Genomic DNA, 25,556 nt, shown 5'->3' with positions numbered 1-25,556 from the left:
TTTCCAATGAAGTACTAGGAGGACTTATCCTTATTTCATCTTCTGCAGATCCGTTCTCTTTTTTAGTAGTAATCATCTCAACGTCACTAGAAGAAACATTAACTGCAGAATTTCGACATGTTTTATCTTCTGTTTCATTTTTTTTTCTTTTTAAAAGTGATGACATTGGAACACTATAAAATTAACGTTTGTTACTCCTTGCATAAAAATAGTTAACTTTCAGCTAGTATTAGTTGTGAAGCAAACTACTTTTGAAACACATTCACTGTGTGTGTTCATGCAACGCAATCCGCAAGATCCTCGTTAACTTGTTGTGAAGTACGGTCGCCGACATGCAGCCTGTTGTCAGTCCGCCGTGCTAGGCCCAGTCCAATAGTTGTGTACTACTTGGACTTAACACGGACACTAATTCTTTGAAGGTGGAATAAACTGTACGTAAAACCTTGATTTTACTGTAATATTTGTTGTTACGTTTTCTGTATTGCACTGTGTATATTGTTTTATATTGACGCCTGTGGTGACCAAATAGTAATGTAGCTAAAGGTCAATAAAAATATTTAAAAAATAGTTACTATTCTGGGGATGTATGCTCATCCCTAGCGAACTTCGGTGACTTATGTATTTTTTTGCTATTTGCTTTACGTCGCACCGAGAAAGATATGTCTTATGGCGACGATGGGATAGGAGAGGCCTAGGAATTGGAAGGAAGCGGCCGTGGCCTTAAGTTACAGCCCCGGCATTTGCCTGGTGTGAAAACTTATGTATTTAAGGCAGCAATAAAACTGTTAGCATAGCGTATAGAAGGGAGAGTGTCCTCACTTCACATGTTTCAGCCGCTCATAGTGTTGCGAAAATGAAGTTATGTTTGCGATAACACGCGGCGAGAATATTTTATAAAATAAATCCGGAGCATAATACGCTATAGGAGCTACTGTTAGGTACAATTCCATTATCAAAAATAACTTCGTAAACTTTTAATTTTAATTCCCCTTAGCCCCTCTCTGGATCCGCCTCTGGGTGACTGATCACAGTGGGCCTTCTTCCTGGGAGATCTAGGCCCCCCCGGGAAAGGAACGAGCGCAAATATGTGGAGGTCACTCACTCTTTCCTCTCCGTACTATGAGGAGAGTTGGCTTATGGTTTGCCAGGCTTCTTTGACGATCCGGTGGTGCCCGATCGGATTGGAGAAGCCCCCACACCAACTTCAAGGCGTCGGTGTCGCTAGACTCAAAGATAAATTAATCCTTCGTACTCGCATGTTGGAACCCTAAGAATATCGCACGTTAACGACAGCATTAAATGTTTTATTGACTCTTAAAGAATACCACGTCTATAAAATAGCAATTCATGGTCTTTGCAACAGATTTTTCTTTGCTGGCGGGACCTAGTGTTTACAGTGCACTGTGTCTTCTGGTATAGGCTAGAGCAATTTTGTTACTTTCATTGATCTATCACTGTCTTATACTTGGCTTTGACAATATGAAAGTGACTGAGGTATGAGCTTTTTTTTTTTTTTTGCTAGTTGCTTTACGTCGCACCGACTCAGATAGGTCTTATGGCGACGATGGGACAGGGAAGGGCTAGGAGTGGGAAGGAAGCGGCCGTGGCCTTAATTAAGGTACAGCCCCAGCATTTGCCTGGTGTGAAAATGGGAAACCACGGAAAACCATTTTCAGGGTTGCCGACAGTGGGGTTCGAACCTACTATCTCCCGAATACTGGATACTGGCCGCACTTAAGCGACTGCAGCTATCGAGCTCGGTGAGGTATGAGCGATGCTAGTAATGCCTTTCCTTATGCAGCCAGTCCCTGCTATGAATGGTGTGAAACTATTGCTCATAGGGTCGGTTGGTGCATGCATTTCAGTGGGCTTGGCAGACTGATATGTAATAGCAACTTCTGGCTCAGTGAGGAAAGCAGGGGGAAACTACCTCACTCCTCATTTCCCTAGCACTCCTCTTCAGTAATGCCTAGGCCACCTATGACAGCTGATGGCGTTGCTGTTGAGGATCCAACCAGCCTTCGGGCTGATGACTAAACATACACATACAAGATGAAGAGCCACTGAATGAAAAGCCACACTTCATCAAGAGAATATCACAACGTTCTGTGTTGAGACTAGTAAGAGAACAGGTTCTCAAACAATTTTGCATCGCGGATCCCCGTCACTTCTCCACTCTTGAGTTCTGTTGGAAATAGGTTGTATGCCTTATTTACAGTTCTAGAATAATGAATAACTATTACGCAATTCATTTATACATTTATAAAATTCATACGCAATAACTAATGGTGAAATATTCAAATATGCTTAGGAATATATGTAATCAATTCTGTAAAACAGATAATAATAATAATAATAATAATAATAATAATAATAATAATAATAATAATAATAACAACAATAATAACGGAGCGAGTTGACAATGCGGTTAGGATCGTATAGCTATGAGCTTGCATTCGGGAGATAGTGGGTTCGAACCCCACTATCGGCAGCCTTTAAGATGGTTTTCTGCGGTTTCCCATTTTCACACCAGGCAAATGCTGGGGCTGTACGATGGAATCATCGTTGCCATGAGATCTATCTGAGTCGGTGCGACTCAAAGGAAATTGTAAATAATAATAACATCACATATTGAGCCTTGTAAGATGGTGAAGTGGTGGTGATTATTGTTTTAAGAGGAAGTACAACTGATTAACACTAATCAGAAGGAAAATGGAAGAGGTCCGATATATCGAAAAATGAAGGTATCGGGAAAAGAAAGGGAAGGTTCACGAAGTACGTGAAAATGAGACTCGTTATAACAAGAGTTTTAGAGGTCAGATAGACACAAGGAAGTGAAAGAAATGCCGGACTCAGATGTGATATGACAAACACAAGGTTTAAAAACACATTTACTTACCATATTGCTAATATTTCGTTTCATGCATAATGCCGCACAACACTGTTGCGTTGATATGCGCATTTTAAGAATAATGCAGAATCCTTAAACACAGTAATTAATTCCTTGTACTTGGAGATATGGTACTTGCGAATATCCATTTGGTGCTACCGTGTGTGGACGGAAGTGTGAACAGCATGGAGAGGACAGGAAGAATAATATGAATTTAGACCACGGGTTGGGTTTATATGCAAAAGTTAAGCATCATCTAACGCGTTCTTAAATTAATGTATTTAAATGTTATTTTACTTGATGCAATGGATTCATAGTATCGATGTCACAATGTAAAGGCGTAGCCTATATGGACATCCAATAAGGTGGTCATGCTTAAGGTGGATGCGTTTTAAAAAGTAATTATCACATGTTCTGCGTTCAAAGCCATCATTGAATCCAGATCCCGAGTACTATGAGGTAGTCTTCAAGAAAAGAGTGTGAAGACAACGGCCATCAATATCTGTCACTCCTTTGTATAAGGGACTTCTCCGGATTAAAGAAACAAACTGGAAAAACTTACAGGTGGTGGCCAAAGCAAAAGCAAAAGTCATCTCCGTACAGGCCATGAAGCCCCCTGGAGGGGTAGAAGATAAAGACTTCCACTATCCGTAACCCCGGCGCTTGGTTAGTTCTACGCCCGGCTGCCTTTGCCCCCAGGAATTAATCTGGCACTCATTTTTTGTGTAGGGTGAGTGAACCTCAGGGCCATATGCGCCTCGGGAAGTGAAAATCTCGTTTCTTAAATTTTACGACTTCCTGACGGGTAATCGAACCCACATCCTTCCGGGTGAACCGAGCACGCCTTTACTGTCTCGGCCAATCAGCCCCTAAAAAATGCGGAACGCTTCAAGGTTTTGTGTGTCATCCTTGCGCAGGGCCCATGTTAATCTTCTCTGCATCGTTCCAATTTCAGTATATCTACCGCCGAAGCGAGTATACCGGTGGTGGTGGTGGTGGTAGTGATTACTGTTTTAAGAGGGAGTACAACTAGGCAACCATCCTCTATTAACGCTAATCACAGAGAAAAAATGGAAGGGATCTGACACTTAGAAAAATGAAGGTATCGGCCAAAGGTAGACGAGGGCCACGAAGGGCGTGAGAAGGAAAGGCTCCCTAGGATTCGCAACCTAATACCGTCGGGGTTGAAAAGAACAAGAGTTGAGCAAGTCGTGTCCGATAGGATAGATGAAAGTGAGGAGCCTGGCACAAGTGGATGCAATGCCAGAACTCAGCTAAGGGCCCCTTGGTCGCCAACCCACGCTTCTAAGTTCAGAGCCCTTGAGGCCCCTTTTAGTCGCCTCTTACGTCAGGCAGGGGATACCGTGGGTGTTATACTACCGCCCCCACCCAGAGGGGGAAAACTTAGAGGAACTCGTCTTTGAGCCCACCGATACATAATGGAAGTGCGGGACAAGGTCATTACGATAAGGCAGATCATTCCAAGTTGCCAGTCCCCGAGCTTGGCTCACGGCAGCTCCGGGTGGTGCTGGTGGTGGTGATTATTGTTTTTTTTTTTTTGCTAGGGGCTTTACGTCGCACCGACACAGATAGGTCTTATGACGACGATGGGATAGGAAAGGCCTAGGAGTTGGAAGGAAGCGGCCGTGGCCTTAATTAAGGTACAGCCCCAGCATTTGCCTGGTGTGAAAATGGGAAACCACGGAAAACCATTTTCAGGGCTGCCGATAGTGGGATTCGAACCTACTATCTCCCGGATGCAAGCTCACAGTCGCGCGCCTCTACACGCACGGCCAACTCGCCCGGTGATTATTGTTTTGAGGGAATGTACAACTGGGCAACCATCCTCTATTAACACTGATTAAAAGGAAAATGGAAGACCTCTGACACTTCGAAAAATGAAAGTATCGACCAAAGGAAGACAAGAGCTACGAAAGGCGTGGAAATGAAAGACCTTCTAGGCTACGAAAACCTAATACCATCGGGGTGGGAAAATAACAAGAATTGACCAAGGGAGGTCGAATAGGATAGATGAAAGTGAGGAGCCTGGCACAAGTAAGTGGAAGCAATGTCAGACTCAGCTTGGGAATTTGTCGCAGCGGGATCCAGGGCTGAGAGCGAGCCCCGAAAGAGATAATAATAATAATAATAATAATAATAATAATAATAATAATAATAATAATAATAATAATAATAATAATAATAATAATAATAATAATGTTATTTGCTTTACGTCCCACTAACTACTTTTACGGTTTTCGGAGACGCCGAGGTGCCGGAATTTAGTCCCGCAGGAGTAAATCTACTGACACGAGGCTGACGTATTTGAGCACCTTCAAATACCACCGGACTGAGCCAGGATCTAACCTGCCAAGTTGGGGTCAGAAAGCCAGCGCCTCAACCGTCTGAGCCACTCAGCCCGGCCCCCGAAAGAGAGAGGGAGATGGCGGTTTTAAGGGGAAGTACAACTAGACAACCATTTTAACACTAATCAGTATGAAAAAGGTCTGACACTTAGAAGAATGAAGGTATTGACTACATGAAAACGAAGGACTCCGTAGGGCTCGAAAACCTAATACCGCCGGGGCCAGAAGAGAACTTGAGTTGACCAAGGGAAGTCGGATAGGAAAGATGATGACGAACAGTGGAACCAATGTTAACCCATGCTTTCTATATGAAGCCCCTCCGTCCACATTTAGTCGTTTTTGCGTAGGAGATATCACACAGAGGGTATTTGGTAATGTGGAGTGTGTAGATAAAGAGAAATGTTTTAAGGCGAACACAAACACTCAGAGCCAGAGTGAGTGGGAAAGACGTGTATGGTCTGCATAATGGAAAGAATTCCGGAATCACAAAAGTCAGCCATTAGAAAAATAATACAACAAAATAAAAGTGCCCTCTTTTCGGGGGCATTTAGGAGGACACATGACAGTTCTTTGATTTCACCATGCCGGGCTGAGTAGCTGGCCTTCTGACCCCAACTTGGCAGGTTCGATCCTGGCTCAGTTCGGTGTTATTTGAAGGTGCTCAAATTCTTACTGGCACGTTAAAGAAGTCCTACGAGACGAAATTCCGGCACCTCGGCGACTCCGGAAATCGTAAAAATAGTTAGTGGGATGTAAAATTAAGATTATTATTTGATTTCGACAACTTAGTGGTGTCAGGAAACATTCAGGTTCATGAGTGTTCGCCTCAAATAGCATCTACTCGTCTGGATACTAGTTTTGTTCCAACTTCTTATATAATGCAAAGAGGCCGCCTGGAATCTTAGAAGGTGTTTTCCATTGAAGCCTTCTCAGTTCTCTTTGATATTTGACTGGAGCCTGCTCCAAATTTACAGAAAATGACGTCATGAAAAGGTTTAATTCAGGCGACACCTGGTGGCCATGATCGTTAAGGCAGCAAGTTATGCGGTCTCACACCGTGGTTAGCCGGTTCGAGTCCCGTTGGTCGAAAAATTATCCTCCATCACAATGTTGACCGGCAGGGTAGGAGAGATGATAGTACATAATTTCTAATCACTATATTGCCTGCAAAAAAGCGTGGATTCAATTTCAAACCTTTTTCCGCAGTGTTCCTAGGAAGTGAGGGCATACGACGCTTCTGAATGGTGATTCGTCCGTCGGATGGAAACGTAAAGCCTTCAGCAGATCCCTTTGTCATATTCGACACGAGCAGGCTATGTGCCGGCACCGGGTTTCACTCTCTCTCTCTCTTCCTGCTAACATATACGACATCATTCATTTCATCACATGGAGTCCTGTGATGAGGTTGACGTTAGGAAAGGCATCCGGTCGCAAAACTCGCTGCGAAGATTCATCTGACCCCGTAGAGAAACTGGCTATACTGTTCATACAGGCGGCATTTCTCCGATATTTCTAAACCATGGTCTAGTTTAAGGACTTCACAGTAACTATCAGTGTTACAATCGGACAAGCCACATGGTTTTAAAGATCTTCAAAATCTTTCTCCTGTAATTGTTTCTTAACAATGAAAGTTCCATCTAATAAGGACAAATTCTGTTCCACGCAGCACCAATCAACACGTTTGCATCTTGCAAAGAAATATTTAAATCACTGAACTGGTTTGTCTATTATATAATAGAAAGACAAGGTTAGCCATTCTTATATAACCACAGCAGTAGTGACAGAGTAATGATGGCCAACCCTGGGCAGACACGGGACAGCGTCACGTCTCTCTCGCCCTCAAACGCTGAGCTGGAACTAGATAGTTCTCACAATGAATCTGACTGCACTCAGACAGTGAGTGATCGTACGGAGCTCGTATTTTGTATAAGTGCTTGCACCACTTACTCATAAAATTGTTCTTAGGTGATGCTATTGAATAAATGTCAATTATTGTTTTGATATAATTGCAATTCTCAAGCAGAGTATTGTTGGAGGATGAGAGTAAGACGTACATTCGTTTTGCTGAGTGCCTCAACCGAAACCTTCACCCAGCAGTCGCCCATGTGGTAGAATCCCTATGAGCTGTTTACCCAGTCTTTCCTTAAATTATTTCAAAGAACTTGGACATTTATCGAAGACTTCCCTTGTTAAAATTATTCTATCCCCTAATTCCTATACATGAACATTTGCCCCAATTGTCCTCTTAAATTCCAATTTTATCTTATATTTTGATCTTTCTTGTGATGAGTATTGGTGGCTACGTGGAACAGAATGCGTGCTTATAGGATGGAACTCTTAGTGTTCGAAAACCAATTACAGGAGAAAGATTTTGAAGAATTCCCATCTTTAAAATCATGTGGCTTGTCCGACCGTGACACTGATTAGTTATTCTGAAGCCCTTAATCTAGACAATGGTTTAGAATATCCAAGAATGCCGCCTGTATGAACAATATAGCCAATCCTTGACCCGTTTCTACGAGGTCTGGTATGAAATGAGACGAATCTTCGCAATATGGGCTCACAAGCCACCATATACTTCATACAATGTAAAAAAAAAAAAAAAAATAATCAGTTACTGTACTGTATTTCTTTTGTCTTTTGATGTTTAAAACTCTGGGACTGCACCTGCCGCTTCCTTCCTACTCCTAGCCCTTTCCTAATCCTTCGTCGCCATAAAATACCTGTGTGTGTGTCGATAAATAGTAAAATAAAATTAAAACTCTAAATGCTATGATTTTATAAATTACGGGAGAATGTCAACTATCATACTGCAGTCTTAGAAGTGAAACTTCCACAGAAGAATTAAACTAATCATATTGCAATCTTTGGTGCAAAATAGAGCCCCCTTTCTCTTTTTTAATTCATATTTTGTTTATAGCAAACACTTAGCTCTTTTATTTTATATGGAGTTGCCAACACTGGTCCTGTGTCTCATGTTAGGAGCCTAATTTCATTTTTCTTTAAATTTCGTTATCTAATAGGTACTCACAAAACCTATCTTTTACTAACAGTAGAGTTCTAGCAGCTTCACATTACGACGGTCTCGGAAAAATAATCGTGCCCCTCACTCGAGTGTGCCCTTGAAGCTGCCAGTGTCATTGCCAACAATGTTACGGCTGAATATTTGCTCAGTCTCCAAATGACTGTAGCACGAACTAGGTTATGTAAGGCACGCTGACAAACATCGCCAACTGACGGTCGCACTGTGCCTGCCGGTCGAGATACAACTCGTGATCACTTTCCCTCCAAGACCCTCGTAATCTAATGCTGGCATTCTTGAACATTGCTCTTGAAAGCCAACACGCCGTATCTTTTTAAATACTGTTGTACGGGGATACCTAACCACCGGGTTTCTGAACTCTAGTACTTGAAGGTGCTCAAATACGCCAGTCTCGTGTCGGAAGAACTCCCGTGGGACAAAATTCCAGCTCCATCGTGTCTCCGCAAGCAGTAAAAGTATGGGAATGAAAAAGTACGTACAAGTGCAAAGGAATGAAGGAACTGTACGGGAAATCCAGTCAATCCATTTTCTTTTTTGTTCAATAAAAAAGAAACAACCCGAGATCGATCCCAAATTGACTTCCTCACTATTTAAAACGTTAATGAAGGCCACGTATCACCGAAAACCTGCATGTGTTAGTGTGACATTAAGCAGATAGGGAAAAATTCATGATCGAGAGAGTAGTATAGTTGATAAGCAGTTCAATGCAGTGGCTTCGAATCCCTGCGCATTCAATTGATATTTAGGACAGCGTCTTGTACATTTATTGGAATGTTAGAGAACTCCTATTCAAGACACTCCGGTATCTCTTAAGGACACCTGAACGTATGTTTTAAGGCCCAATTTGCAGGTTCATATCCAAGAAAGTATTTGTTCTCAAGATGAAAGCCCTTAGAAGCCAATCCTAATAGACATCCCTACTTACACAGAGCGCATTAGTAGTTGCTTTTATAATCTGTTTTACCTCGCTCCGACATGGCTACGATGGGATAGGAAAGGGCTAGGAATGGGAAGGAAGCGACCGTGGCATTAAGGTACAGCCCCAGCATTTGCCTGGTGTGAAAATGAGAAATCACGGAAAACTATCTTCAAGGCTGCCGACAGTGGGGTTCGAACTCACTATCTCCCGATGCAAGCTCACACCTGCTCGTCCCTAACCGCACGGCCAACTCACCAAGTCCTGTCGTAAGATGTCATTAAAGGGGCCCCAGGGCTCTTTACTTGTGAGCATGCGTTGGCAACCTCGGGGCCCTTAGATGAGTCCCGGCATTGCTTCCACTTACTTGCCAGGCTCCTCACTTTCATCTAACCCATCCAACCTCTCTTGGTCAACTCTTGCTCTTTTCCAACCCCGATGGTATTAGAGCATTTGAGATCTAGAGAGTCTTTCATTTTCACGCCCCTCATGGTCCTTGCCTTTCTTTGGCCGACCTTCGTTTTTCGAAGTGTCGGACTCATTCATTTTTTTTTCTCTTTGATTAGTGTTAATAAAGGATTGTTGCCTAGTTGTACTTCCTCTTAAAACAATAATCACCCCCACTCCCACCATCACATCACAACTGGGAGTTACTTATATGTTTTTGTGGTTTTAGGCCCTATTCGGTTTCTTGCTTGAAGACTAAAGCTCACAGTTACATTTTTGCAAGAACCGTCATTGAGCTTTCTTAAATATAGGGTGACCAGTCGTCCCAATTTTACAGAGTCAGTCCCGGTTTTTGTAGTTTGTCCCCGTATCCAGAAATGTTTTCTCGGAACGCAGAAATGTCATGGTTTTCAAAAAAGAATCCGATCCATTCTCTAAACAACTGAAGCATTATGTTGGGATTTCTGGTTCCTAGAATGTTCAAAAATAAAGCAATGAAGGCAAGATTGCACTGAATAAAGCCAAACTCATTCGGCGTGAATGTCACATTATTAGCAAAAAATAATGTGTTACTGACGTTGACATCGCTTAAAAGAAAGTGTTTATTCAATTCCAAACTTCAAGAAGATTTTTCGTTCATTTGAGAATTGATGTTGGGAGATATGTGTAAATATTCTCGACTTTCACGTTTCGTTGTCCCGGTGCCCTGTCTTCAAAATATGGTCGCCCTGCTTAACTGTCAACCTATGTATGTGCCGTGACTCGAACCTGCGAGCTGAGCACAAGAAGGAAGAACATGACCAGCTGTGTTTCTTGTTTGCGTCTCATCTCTCTGAATATACCTGTCTGTCCAGAGCAGAGCGTTCTCTCCCAAGTCGTGTTATCTTATCTAAAGTAAAGACTGACTTCCATGGTCGACGTATGAGCGAATTATCTCGATCTCGGCACTCGACTGACTCACCGACCAGTCACACCTACGTTCTTAATATTAAATCTGGATTATAATTTAAATTATGTGTGTCTTTCTCCCGTACGGTTTCGTCTCGGAAGGTGACCATCACGGCGTGTGTATACGGGGTTGGGAATGCTTTTCTTGCTAGTTGCTTTACGTCGCACCGACACAGGTACGTCTTATGGCGACGATGGGACAGGAAAGGGCTAGGAGTGGGAAGGAAGCGGCCATGGACTTAATTAAGGTACAGCCTCAGCATTTGCCTGGTGTGAAAATGGGAAACCACGGAAAACCAGGTCGAGAATGAGGTGAAGTGCAATTATATGGCACGATTTACGGCCGAAACCCCGTGGCGCAACATGGCCTACAGATTACGAGGTATCGTGTGGTCAGCACGACCGGTACAGTGTTCTTGGCTTTCTAGACGGGCTATTAACCTAATCAGAAGGAAAATGGAAGAGGTTCGACACTCGAGCAATGAATGTATCGGCAAAAGAAAGGGGAAAGAACAAGAATTGGCCAAGGAAGGACGGATAGGAAAGATGAAGGCGAAGATCCTGGCACAAGTAAGTGGAAGCAATCCCAGGACTCAGCTAAGGGACCCGTGGTCGCCAACCCACGCTCCCAATATGATAACACCTGGATCCCCTTTTAGCCACTTTCTATGACAGGCAGGGGATTCCACCCCCACCCTGACGTTAAGCAGAAACAAGGCGATAACTCTCTGCGTTACCAGGCGTGCTATCGAGTTTCGAGTTTAGGTTGACACACAACTTGCCCACTTACTGAGCAACAACGAGCCCAGACTCGTTCATTCTAGCAGCAGGCGAGTGTATCAGCTGTTTTTTACATTCTCTGGTCGACACCTCTATTCTGCATACATACATTATGTGTTTACTGTTCTAATTTTGTATGTAGTCCTATAGCCATACGCTAAATAAATATATCTTAGTTGCTGGGCTAATAATTGACATTACGATGTTCAAAGGTGGAAGCAGAGGCTAAGGATTGTGATTGCTGCAACTGGGCAACCATCCTCTGAAGGAAAATGGAAGAGGCCCGACACTTCGAAACTTGCAGGTATCGACCCAAGAAAGACAAGAGCCATGAAGGGCGTGAAAATGAGAAGCTTCCTGGGCCTCGTAGGGGTCGAAAGAGAACTCGAGTTGACTTGTTCAGATTTGCTATATTCTAAATTGGTACTCTTGAATTTTAATCACACGTGTCCTACTTTTGTTCCTTCTTTTTTTTTTTTTTTTGTTTTTTTTTTTTCATATGGTCAGCCTATCCTAATATTAATTGTAGAAATGGAAATATTTCGAAGATTGAAGAAGGTATTGGAAAATAAAAACAATTGTTGTCATGAAAGACAAGAACGTGAACGACTCTCTAAGGTTCGTAAACCTACTGTATGGGGGTGAGAAAATTATAAAAGTCGATCAAGGACAGTCGGATGCGAAAGGTTAAAGAGAGGAGACTGGCTGATGCAGTTGGAATGAATGTTAGACTCATCTGATCCCTGTATTTAGCACATATTTCTAACAAGATCTGACCTCCAAAGTGTACTGTTTTGTAATAACGGTGTCAAAGATATGTTGTTAACCGCCATCATGAGAAATGAAATGAGGATAGTGCGAGGTGGGAGTAGCTGGGAACAAGCTTGATGTGCTGCGCTCAGCTGTGGAAATAGACACGCTCATTTCAGGGCCTGTATTGACCGGCATGCGACTTGTAGCGCTCTTCCCCTCACAGCCGACATTATTGGAGATGTAACAAAACTTCTAGGTCACCGTCACAATGCCAAGAACCGCTTTTAGCTGATGTGATCCCCGGTGACAGTGCTGTGACCTTGGCCTTAGCCAGCAGTGCCACTAGTTCATTGAGACTCTATCCACTTTATGTTCATACATTAATACGTTCAGATTAATATTTGTGAAAACAGCTCTTCTTAGCAAAATGAAATACAGTTTAGTAGCCTATTATCATGCAACGACATATATTTGGCTCAGGTTTATGGTACCTCGAAACGAAGTAACCATATATCACTTCAAATTCCTAGAGTTCTCTTTAAATTGGAAACCTCTTCATGCTGTCATTGCTAAACTTAAGGGGACATTCATGATACTGATAAGATAACGTACAGTTGAAGTCTTCCAGCTAGCCAGGACTTCACTACTTTCCTACTTGGATTAAGAGTCTTTTTTATTAGCGGTTTTAATGTCACACTATCTCAGATAAGTTTTCGACGACGATGGGAGAGGAAAGGGTTAAGACTGGGAAAGAAGTGGCCGGGGTCTTAATTAAGGTGCAGCCTTGGCTTGGTGTGAAAATGGGGGAAACTAGGGGAAAATTATAAACATAAATTGTGAGTTTTCCAGCCTCAAATGCGTTGTCTATATACTGCAAGTCTCCGTAAAGGAACTACGTACCTCCAGCTCCTGGCAACCAATGACATGGATATAACTTGGTCGTAGAATAGAAAGAACTCGCTGCCGTTCTTATTCTGGGTTTCCGTATCTTTTGCCTCATCCTGAGAGAATACTGGTCTGGCTGCTCCAGTGCATGACATTCGATCCTCCTGCAGGGAATATCACTTTCATCTTTGAAATGTGATCTTTACGATATTTACGTTCAAGCACTGACATGTTAGAATGTCAAGGAGCCGAGCAAGTGTAATCAATACTGACAATATGTCCCTAATAGAGATTTTAAAACGTGAATGATAGCAAAATAAGTTTTCTAAAATGAGAGGAACTTCTAAATTATAAAACAATCACATCTTTTTAGTGTCCAGAAAGGAATCCCTCAAGACCTTCGTCTGGAGCACGGTGGTTAATGGTTATGACTCCCCAGCGACTCTCGGCTTGGAACTGGGACCTCTAGCTGAGTCTGGCATGCTCCTCACTTCCATATATACCGACCTCCGTATACAGAGTGTAACAATAAGTTATGGCCAAACTTTCAGGACACTTTCCTCACACGCAGAAGAAGATAATTTGTTACGTGGACACGGGTCCGGAAACGCTCTATTTCCATGTTAGAACTAATTTTCTACAACTCTACATAGTACATTAATTATGGGAAACACACAGGAACAGAACGTACCAGCTACCACATGAAATGTTCAAAACGCCTTCCGTTAGCATTAATACAAGCATCAACCAGCCGTCGCATTAACTCCCAAATGCGCTTCATACAGGCATGAAGACCCTTTGAGGGGTGGAATGATTAGTTCTACGCGCCTTTGTCTTTGCCCTCAACAATTAATCTGGCACTCATTTTGTGTGTAGGCTGAGTGAACTTAAAGACCATGTGATCCTCAGGAAATAAACATCTTGTTTGTGAAAATTTTCGACGACCTCCTGTGTGAACCGAGCACACCTATACCGCCCTATTGGACGTAATCTAGGATAAGAGGCCCTAAAATTGAGTCAGCTAAAACTTTCGAAAAAAATGATATAGTCTGGTTTTTGAGAACGAAATACAGTTTATCCAAATTAAGTTATGTTAAAAGGGAGGAGGAATTTTCTTCCATGATTGTAACATACATTAAATGCCACAAATGCCCTGAAAATAAAGCTACAGAAAAATGTATGTTTGTATAAATGTCTCGTTTTTAACACCTCAAGTTGCTACGTTTAGTATTTACATGGAAATCCCGTACATATCATTTGTAGGATTTTTAGTCTAAAACATTATACCATTACGTCATACTTTTTTCTAAGCTAAATAATCTCTGTGATTAATTAAATATAATATAATTGGTAAGATTACCTTGTGAAATTTAAACTATTTTTAATAAATAAATTATTGAAGTTCCTTAGGCTTTTTCATTCGTAAAATTACCAGTGTTTTGCCCCGTGAAGCAGTGGGATCATCAGTTGGATTGCCACACCTTTCCAAGACGCTACTCGGACTCAAGTCCCAAGCGGACACTTTGATGTAATACGTAATGTATACAAGCCGCTTACATTGCCCGCAAGGTTCAGGAGGAGAGCAGAGAGGACTCCTCGGTTCTTGAATTGACTTTCGGTATACCATCAAAGGGACCGCTCAGGACTTGAGTTGACAACGATTACACCGCCCCGTTAATACATTACAATACAGTGACGCTGTACTAGAGGAAGTAATTTCATGATTGAAAAAGCCTAAAGAGTTCTAATGTTTACAACACTTACAGTCGCTGCAATTAAAATTATGCTTTCCTTCTGGGCACTTAACTTTTGATGTTTTTAATAAAATACTCCTTTTACCTTCAGCATAACATCAAATTTTATGATTCTGCATCATATTTAGGGTGCCTTACTCTAGGTGTTGTAGCAGTCCAAGTTCATACTTCGCAGTTCGATCAGCATAGCCAGTTAAAACAGTGGTATGCGTACCCCTAGCGGCTCGCCTAGATTTTTACTGGGGTTAAATCTATTTACTTTAACGTCCTCACATCGCTGACCCTGTCATCAACATTATGATCCGTTTTTCAATAACGTATCCATGCAAGAGTGGGTTTTCATCCATGGTAAGTACGGCACCACAGTAAGCTAAATTCGGAGCCATACGTCGCTTGGAAGTTTCACTTGGATTAGAAAACCGTCAAGCCCATCCCATTAGCATTTTTATGATTCGTAATATCTGCACCCCAAAATAAAGATTAAAGTTATTCATCCTTAGTTGTTATTTTGATAATGAGGCTAACATCTAGCGTTCAGTTAAACTTTCATAGAAACAGGGAATGCTTTGTTATTTTATCATCATCGCATATTTGATGCAGACATAAAACTCTTACAATTCTTGTGATTTGCTGTAAAAATTGTATTTCACTTCATGATCTTGCCTTATTTATTCTGTGTATTTAAAAGAATGGTTTTCAATTAATTAAAACTGACTTAATAATTAGGCAAATACTCACATTTGTTAAATGTATTATTTAAGGAGTTTTTCCTACGGGTACATGAGTGAGGAAGTTTGAGAATCTCTGAGTTAAAACAAATAGCGCTCAACCTCGTTTCTTTGCTCTGCTTACACAGCACTCTTTCTCTGCCTCCTCAAGAAATATAATTTAGTGCTTTATACTTTCAGAGGAATGCGTCAGAGAACATTGCGTGAGTTTATGGAAGCTCACAGTTTAACTTCTATGAAAATCCGCTCCCTCGAGTGTGCCTTTTGAGATAAGAGTTTATACTTACAATAAGAAGAGGTGTACAGCTGAAGATATTAAGCATAATTTTTGGATCTAGTACATATACCATCATTCTGCTTGTCGCTTGGGTGCTTTGGATGATGCCAACCGCAAATGAATCGTTGTTACTAAAGCAAAAGTCTGCACCACTATAGAAATACATAAAATCACTTAAAATACATAACATAATGTCATACAATCTCCTCCATGTCAGTTCTTAGATATTTATAGTTTTACCGAAAGCGAAAAACAAACTTTGTTATACTAGAGTCCAAAATAATCTAAATTCTCCGCAAAGCGATTGTTATGAAAGTGAAATAACTGAATAGTTAGTAGCTTCACTGCAGTCACGTAACTATAACTACATAGTACAAGCAAACAAACAGCAGTAAAGCAACACTAATCTAATACAAAGCAAAGCAAACTCACAAGTTAGAACACGAGTAGACTTAAGTATATGTTACTCCTAGAAATACAGAACATTATGAACACCTACAGTATATACTGTATCTTGCTATCATATTTTTAGGGCCGAGTGGACCTCAGATCCAGGTAAAAGACCTGGCGGGCAATCGAACCCGAGGCCTGTGGGTAAGGGGCACGAAAGCTACCTCTACACCGCGGGGCCGGCGTATCAATAAAACTAACAACGATTTTCTTTTGACAGACGGCGCTTGCTTTATCATCTTTTTCAGCAAAGAAATGTTCGTACAAATTACTTTCTGAGTCGAAATTCATTTAGGTCTGAACGGTCTAAACAAAATTGTAATGGATGTGCTGAAAAAATATATGCGTGAAATTACAGCTTCTTATCCTATAAGGAGGCAATGGCAAACCCCGCCGAAGTCACACAGACCCACACAAGGCACCACGGATGATATCGAGTTGCAACCCGAGAAAACTGCGTGGAAGCTCCGAACTCTACTGCCATCGCTCGGAGCTATATAGACGCAGAGGTGGGTTTATAATACAGGACCTGTAGGCATGTTCCTAGGGGCGGCGGCAAATTTTAGCTAATAAAAAACTCTTGCATCCGCTTTATTTTGCATTAAAGTATACCACTCATGTCACCCCCTATTACGAGACACTCAGCTGGTTATAGATAAAGCGAATGAGATATTCCGCAGTATCTTACCTCAGATCTCAGCTCACTCTCATCAGCATTGTACTCGATCTAACTCCTTTCTTACTACACATCAGTGTATAAACGTTCATTCCAAGTGTCTGGCGGCAGGTTATACAATTCTCTCCCATTGAGAGTTAGGAACTGGGCAACATTAGCCATTTTTAGAAGATCTTGCAAGGATTTTATTCTAAGTGTGTAGGTGAATGTGAGAATGAATGACGTAGCACTTAAGTACTTACATAAATTCATAAATTACCAGTGTTAAGATGCACTAAGTCACATAGAGCATTAGTTTTATAACTCTGCATAAACCAATGGTGTAGCCTATATCATGTTATAACTTACGTGTTTGATTTCAAACATTGTTAGAATCACCATTATTACCCATTAGCACACAAACTGTTATCAGTATATTATCATATACCCTCTTTTTTCACAGCAGTTTGTTTGTTAAAAGCTGCTCTCCCCCATTACAATCATCATCAATGTTGTCATAATCATTATCTTATAATTTGTAAGAAAAGACGATTTAACCTTCAGCATAGAATATGGTTAATTGTAAAAGAGGGCCAAGAGCCTTAAATTCGCCACTTAAAAATAAATAAATAAATAAATAAATAAATAAATAAATAAATAAATAAATAAATAAATAAATAAATAAATAAATAAATAAATAAATAAATAAATAAATAAATAAATAAATAAATAAATAAATAAATAAATAAATAAATAAATAAATAAATAAAATAAATAAATACTGCTTTTTATGCTTTGAATAGACCTAATTACATTTACAAGTTATTGACTGAACTTTTCGCTGTTTATTTTTAGAACAATATAACACCTGTGTGGTCTTACAGCCAAGTAACATACCGTATTGTATAATTAATACCTATTATTCTCAGCCCCTTTCAATATGACAGTTTTGTTTCGAGGGACATCGCTAATGGCTAGCGGTATATCGGCGTCCTCTTGACCATAATACATTAAGCGTGACTTGTCTGACATCGACAAGTTCATTTTCTTGGTAAAGTTGGGGGACCTCTGTATTGACAAAAGCAGTCTTCTATCAAAAACTCCTACATTGTATTTTTTTACAATTGGCTTTATGTCGCACCGACACAGATAGGTCTTATGGCGTCGATGGGATAGAAAAGGGGTTAAGATACAGCCCCAGCATTTGTCTGGTGTGAAAATGGGAAACCACGGAAAACCATCTTCAGGACTGTCGACTGCGGTTCGAACCCACTATCTCCCGGATGCAAGCTCACAGCTGCGTGCCCCTAACCATACGGTCAACTCGCCCGGTTCTACATTGTTAATAATAATAATGTTCGTTTTACGTCCCACTAACAGCCAGTTTTGGATTTCATAGACGCCAAAGTGCCGAAATTTGTCCCAGAGAAATTCTTTTACTTGCCTGCAAATCTTCCGACACGAGGCTGGAGTATTTGAGCACCGAACGAAAGTAATGTTCGGTCGAGGAAGAGATAAAGCTATTCTGAAACTGAAAGATCAACAAATCCAAGAAGTTGGCACATTTAAATATCTTGGTTGTTGGATATCAGATTATTGAAACCCAGATCTCGATATTAAGACCCGCACAGAAATGGCATGATTAGTCTTCAAGAAAATGAAGGCTTTACTGAGTGATAACGCCTTAAATAAAAAACTTAGACAGCGCATGGTTAAATGTTATGTTTGGTCAATTTTGCTTTATGGAGTTGAACCTTGGACTTTGAAAACGACTACCATAAAAATGCTGCAAGCTATGAAAAGGTGGTTTCATAGAAGAACGCTAAAAGTCTCCTGGGTATAGCATGTCTCTAATGAACAGATATTGCAGAGAGCAAACTCTAAAAGAGAGCTGCTAACCAACATCAAATGTAGAAAAAGTGCATACCTGAAGCATGTGTTACGTAGTGAAAGATATGCAATATTCCAGCTTATTTTAACAAGTAAAATTGTAGAACAGCGAGGAGTAGGCAGAAAAAAGAACGTCATGTCTCGAGAGCATTCAAGACTGTGCACTGAAATAAGAACTGTCGAGCAACTCTGTCGTGTTGCTGAAGATAGTACTATAGTTATTTCATTTATAATTTCTTTGCGGGGTGCATGCTAAAATTGTTCCTTGAACTACAGAAATATGAATTTCACTGCTGTCTAGATGAAGTGCTTAAGAGACCAGACGGGCATTTTGAAGAAACACCTGCTACGACAATCCTCTAATTTTCCCCTGATATTTAATTTCAGTTTATGAAGTTCTTCAAAAGCCTGTGAGGGTTTCTGGAGACTGTTTGGGGCCTGGGCCGTAGAGTTCGAGGTTTGAGGTAACTAACAAGAAAGAATCTAGGACGCTTGGCTTCCTTCCATGAGCCACACGTTTGTTCGTGACGGAGGTCGGCTAAATATTTCATCGGTACAACATCCTTGACCGTGGCCAAACTATTGATCCTCTGGCGCCGAGATGTTACTGAAGGATTTAGTACAAGAGCTCCAAGTTTCAGACTGTACCTGCTCGGCACAGATGAGAACTAATACTTGTCTGTTACATAAAGTTAGCTGTTGACTTGCGCTGTTTTTTTTGTTGTTTTTTTAAATAAAGGCAGAAGTAATTGACACTTAAGATAGTATTACTCCAGTAACGGATAGTTTATTCATTTAAAAATAGCTCCCTCTGTGGCAGGAACGTAGCCAAAGGGGTTATTACTGAGAGTTAGACCCCCCCCAACCAACTATGGAATTTTTACAAAAGAAAGTTAACAGAAACTGACAATAAACAAGTGAAAGTCGAGTCAATGGATTGGCTGTTCTGAACATTCACAGAAACATAATTAATTGTAAAACGAACAGATATTTTGAATCTATTTTCTAAGGAGTCTCAAAAATTGGATTTTAGATGGTAATCTGAACTAACAGTTCGCTGTAAAATTGTTGACCTTGATCTGTTATTCTTGTTCTGTATTTTAATGTAAGATTTTGTCGAGTGTTGCAATCTGAATATCAACATAATTCACCTGTTTCAGTGTCTTGCATGCGCGCACCTTCAATATGCTCTATAATAATTTTGTAACTATAACCCCCGCCCCCCGCCGATCCTGGCTACGCTACTCCTCAGTGGATCAGTTGAAGGATGCCGGCGGTGGTGGTGGTTACTGTGTTAAGAGGAAGTACAACTGGGCAACCATCCTCTACTAATACTTCTTCTTAAAACAGATACCATCCTCAAAGTATGATCGGATTCCTTGTACAATGTAAGTGTAGCATTTGTCGTTGCGTGTTATTGCTGTGGGAGCTGTATGCCGATGAGTTGCACGGGTGTTGGGGACAGCACAAACACCCAGACCCTACGCCACAGGAATTAACCATTTAACATTAAAATCCCTCCACCCGGTCTGGAATCGAACCCGGCCAGCCTTTTTTCTAGTGATAGATATAATGAGAGATGTGCGCGAGAACTTCTGTATATTTATTTTTATTATTATTCTACATTATGTAGACAAATAATAATAATAATAATAATAATAATAATAATAATAATAATAATAATAATAATAATAATAATAATAATATGGCTTCAGCTACCATGGTGCAGACCTTCTGAAATGGTGCCATCTAGGCAGCCTTCCTGTCAATTTCGGCATTCCCATCGTGCTGCCATCTAGCCACAAAAATGTGGAATTCTACTGGAGCGGTTGCTGTAGCTGAGTGAATTTAATTTTGTCGGATGACACTGAATGCGCCACCAGAGCCACCATGTGCCAAGATTTGTGACCTACCTCAACTGGGATCGAACCAGCGAATTTGGGATCATTAGTTGAACACTCTACCACTGATCCTCCGAAGCAGCTTCGTTATGTGAGATACAGCATCTACTGTAGCAAGTACTACGAGGACGTTTCCACTACACAGCTGTTTTCTACGCTCGGCCATCATTGAAGTTTGCGCTAGAAACAGAGTCCTGTTACTGTATGTCGTTCCCACCCTTCCTGCGTACGGTATCCTGTGTTAAAGAATGGGGCAGGAACTTCGCATATGCTCCTTGTATTCGCTACAGCGACTGGATTTCCGCCATGAATCGGATACTGTTGTTCGTTGCAATGGATAATATCGAAATAACGCTATTATTATTATTATTATTATTATTATTATTATTATTATTATTATTATTATTATTATTATTATTATTATTATTATTAAGTGGAGTGTTAACGTGCTGCGGGAGACGAGCATTCGAACACCACCGCCAGCTGTTCTGTGGCTCCCCGTTTTCCAGGACAGTTCCTATTCACAGGCCACAGCCGATTCCCTTCACGTCATTAACCAGTTTCATTCACCATCATTCTTTTCATCTTCATTAACTCCTCAACTGAGGTTGGCGACGGGAAGGGCATCTGGCCGAAAAACATGCCCTATCACTTCATCTCCCCTTATACCCGACCCCTTAATTAAGGAAACGGGTATAAGGGATAGACATACGTTTGTTTCTCCTTCATTTCAACCATCTACTGATCACGTTTGACAATCTGTTAGCGGTATATTTAGCCTTCTCTGCCTTCACTTTCTGGCCAGTATCTTTTCGTTCTTTCTCCTACTTCCTTCTTCTATTCTTCGTAGACATATGTCCTACATTATTATTATTATTATTATTATTATTATTATTATTATTATTATTATTATTATTACAAGCGAATGGACCACTAAGGATGACGCTACTTCATGTCTTTCTTTTCGTGCGGAGTTTTCTGTGTGTCCAATACTCCTTCATGCGTTCGCTGGCCTGCATCCGTTGTTCATCTGTCCAGGCTTTTCCGGTCTTATTAGTTCTTCCTGCGGCTTGAACCCTTTCCGTATTGTTGACTGTGTTCCTAAACATATTCCTTTCTAACAGCTGGTCTTCCAAGATGCTTAACTTTTCCGTATCCTTCTCCGTTTCCTTAACCCTCGAAGTGGCGGTCATTTATCCTGTAATGGCAGCGATATTTTACCGGTGTTGCAGACTCTTAGTATAAATTGTGTTAAAAATCGTTGACATGTTATACATACATGAACAGCACACCCTTTTATCCTCATAAGTACAAGGAATAAGATGATGATGATACTAAAGCTGTTATTTATCATCCACAAAGTGTAAGACCAAAAATATGTTGAATTTGTTCATATTATTTATTTTTGCAAAAGTTTTGCTATATGTAATATGTTTATATTTAGCTAAATTTAAAAAAAAATGACATATGCAAAAGAAGCACCAGTTCATAGTAAATAGGTGCGTACCAGTATATAGTTTATAATACTGTTCTTAGCTGGAAAAATTATACAACAGTGTATACAACAATTGTATGCTACCACTTGTACATTTCACTCAGAGTCACTTGGGTGGGTCTTTCTTTTTACTCCATGATTGTGAGGCCTCCAGAAGTGCACTAGTTTATAACACCCCTGGAGAATCCCACCATTACAACCTCGACACCAGAATGTAGACTTCTTCTTCTTCTTCTTCTTCTTCTTCTTCTTCTTCTTCTTCTTCTTCTTCTTCTTCTTCTTCTTCTTTTCTTTCAAGCCCACAACACATAGGCGAGTGTTATTCTGTGGCAATATTTCGAGAGCATGAGAGGGGCCTCCTGTATGACCTGTTGGCCTCACAACTGGAATTGGGAACTGTTCATTGAGCAATCCCCTAACTATAGTGATCATGAAGTCTCATCTTGCTAAAGACTTATCAGTGTTCTTTATGTACAGGACGCATGTGTCAAATAATGTCATATCTAGAAGATTTGAAAAAAACTGCTTCCAGTACCTTCTAGTGGGTCTGGAACAAGTGGCATGGAAAATGCACTTACCTTTATTATCTACACCTCCCATGAAGTTATTGTACTTATGAATCAGTAGTGGTTTCAACCCCTCATTTCCCTCAGTGTAACATCCCGTTGTGAGACAATAAACTGGTTTCCTTGTTTTCGTCTCTTTATAAGCAACCAGTAGAACGTCACCTTGCCTAAAGTAAACGATTTGCCTATACTCCGTACGGCTCTACTTCTAAATTGACGTTTTAGCAGATTTTAGCTCTGTCTGGCGATTACTCGCTGAAGCATAGACATCCAACCAATCCCAAGCAGCCACTCATATCGATTTATATCGGCAGAGCACGATCTCGAAACCTAGTTGCCAACTCTAATATTTACATTCGCCACGTGGTTAACCTAACTCGCTCAAAGTGTATGGTATTCGGTACGGTTCGCGATCTTTTGAATTTTCCTTCAGTAATTACAGTGGTTTTTTTTATATTGTTGGAGGGTTCCAGTGACTCTGAGATCAGTAGAGTGTTCCCTTTGTAGGCCATAACCTCCTTTCTGTGCCAGCCATTAGCCGTTAGTGATGTGTTATTTCCTCATTCTCTTTTATTGTTAATAATATATTCTCTTTTAGTGCCAGATATTGTTAGAAAGTGTAGTTCTTGTGAATTTATTAACAATCCATATTCACATTTTTTTCTTAGTACTGTATTACAATTTAAACGGGATGTTTACCGCGGTCATATTGCATCAGCTGTTCTCGCAGGCGTAGTGCGCTGGCAACAGAGGGAAGGCGATGCTCACTTGTTTTGCGAAACTTCAATTTAGAAGTAAGGCCGTGCGAAGTATAGGTTCAAGTTTTGTACCTAAAACAATCTGAGACAGTCCCTTTGAAGATTTATTCACTGTTCCTGTGAGGAAATGATTCAGTATTGCTGAGATGAGTGCATATCAACTGATATCAGAAGGAAAACTGGCGACTAAATATAGCTGGCTCAGCTGAGACATTCGTGTGGCCGGCCGCTGAGTATGTAGCAGCTAGCACAAGACAGCGTAATTATGATGCTACTTTGGCAACGATTTACACTAGATTAGTGGAAGATGTTATTATACAAACTATTTCATGATTATGGCCGAACATTTCTCCTTCAACTGATCCGTAATTAGCACATTTCGATGAATAATAATATGATTATCGAAATAAAATAAAGAGCATGTCAAAACGCCTGATATCAGGCGTTGCCACTGGGCAAACGCATAAAACGCCTGATATCAGGCGCTTGCCACTTGGAGGGTTAATCCATGCTGTAGTGACCTTTTTTTGTTTTTCTCCAGAAGTAATCAAATATCTGTTTGCGTTCATTCTGTACAGATGTCCGACAAACGCCCGTCTCCTTTTCTCTACGGTCTCTGAGATTCTTTCAACCTTCTGGTGAACCTGTTTCTTTCTCCGAAGTTTCCATCCTGTTTCAGTTTGAACAGCTCCCATAATTTTTCTGAGGATTCTTCTTTCCAGGACCTCTAGCTTCTCCAGCTTGCATACAGGCATTTTGTTTTGACCACGGTGTTGTAAAGTTTTATTATTATTATTATTATTATTATTATTATTATTATTATTATTATTATTATTATTATTATTATTATTATTAATAGACATACGTTTGTTTCTTCTTCATTTCAACCATTATAATTAATAATAATAATAATAATAATAATAATAATAATATTTAAAAGAAACTAGCTGTACTCATCACTGTGAATCCCGGATGAGCTGATGTATCCCTGCGACGGCTGGTGATGCGTGTATCAATGTTAACGGAGGGCATTTTGAACATTTCATATAACAAAGAGTTTCCTGTACTATGCTGGTATGTTCTGTTCCTGTGTGTTTCCCATGATTAATGTACTATGTAGCTTGTAGAAAACGAGTTCTAATGTGGAAATAAAGCGTTTCCCGCTCCGTGTCCATATAACATATTGTCTTCTTCTACGTGTGAGGAATGTGTACTGGAAGTTTGGCTGTACCGCACCCTGTATATAACGTATGGGGTAGGGTAAAGGGAGGTATAATCGTGATAAATCTTTGAATAAGACGTATCATTGCAAACAAAATATTTTAACTTAACCACTACCCTGAATTCTCAACACATCTCTAGCTACTTCCACTCGTTTTCATCGTGCTCTAGCAGACACGTGATACTTACTCAAAGATTTGTCACGAACTTACCTGTAGCCTATCAAGAACATGCCTACATTGTCCAATTAACAGTTAACTGAATATGCTAGAAAGGACTCAATAAGAGTGTAGATAAACAGGTCCCAGTCCCAGATAAGAATCTCAGTAATACCGCAATTTGTAAATCCGAGAATTATTATGAATCAGCTGGTGAAGTTGAGGATTAATGATCAATGGCCAAGGCTGATAATTACTCATCTCTATTTAGATAGCAGCTTTCAGAATTTAATAGCCTTCAGCTGTTACATTACATTACTGTTGAGTGCTAGGGGAAGTCATAATCAGAGAACTCCTTCATGACATGATATCATCAAGTACGTGTGCTTGTGATGGTCCACGTCCAATATCTCTGTCGTCACCTTGTACTTTACAACTCTTCTCTTCATTCCTGTCGCATTACGCAACCCCACATCATATGCATGAAATACGTAAATCGATCATCTTAGGTCTCGAGAACTTTATGCGTGAGTTTATTATACAAGTCCATATGAATTTCAAGTGTTCTGTTACTCAGGCAATGCACATTCCCTTTTGATGTTGATGTATTTGAATCCATGTCGATTTAATAAAATAGTCTTGTCTTATTTTTTATTTAATTTCCGAATTCACTCG

General features: G+C 40.5%; 1 protein-coding gene and 1 non-coding gene across 3 annotated transcripts in view; both read right to left on the bottom strand.

Moving 5' to 3' along the window:
* Positions 1-25,556, bottom strand: part of LOC136879018 (golgin subfamily A member 6-like protein 2) — a 182,762-nt gene that overhangs the window by 60,328 nt on the left and 96,878 nt on the right. The window lies entirely within an intron of this gene.
* On the bottom strand, positions 3,763-3,869 carry LOC136879437 (U6 spliceosomal RNA). The gene has a single exon (XR_010860932.1). It is a non-coding gene; the product is annotated as a U6 spliceosomal RNA (small nuclear RNA).

Source organism: Anabrus simplex, chromosome 8 (assembly GCF_040414725.1).
Source record: "Anabrus simplex isolate iqAnaSimp1 chromosome 8, ASM4041472v1, whole genome shotgun sequence".
NCBI classification, from domain to species: Eukaryota; Metazoa; Arthropoda; class Insecta; order Orthoptera; family Tettigoniidae; genus Anabrus; species Anabrus simplex.
Note: the sequence above shows the minus strand (reverse complement) of the source record. Positions and strands in the feature narration are given on the sequence as shown.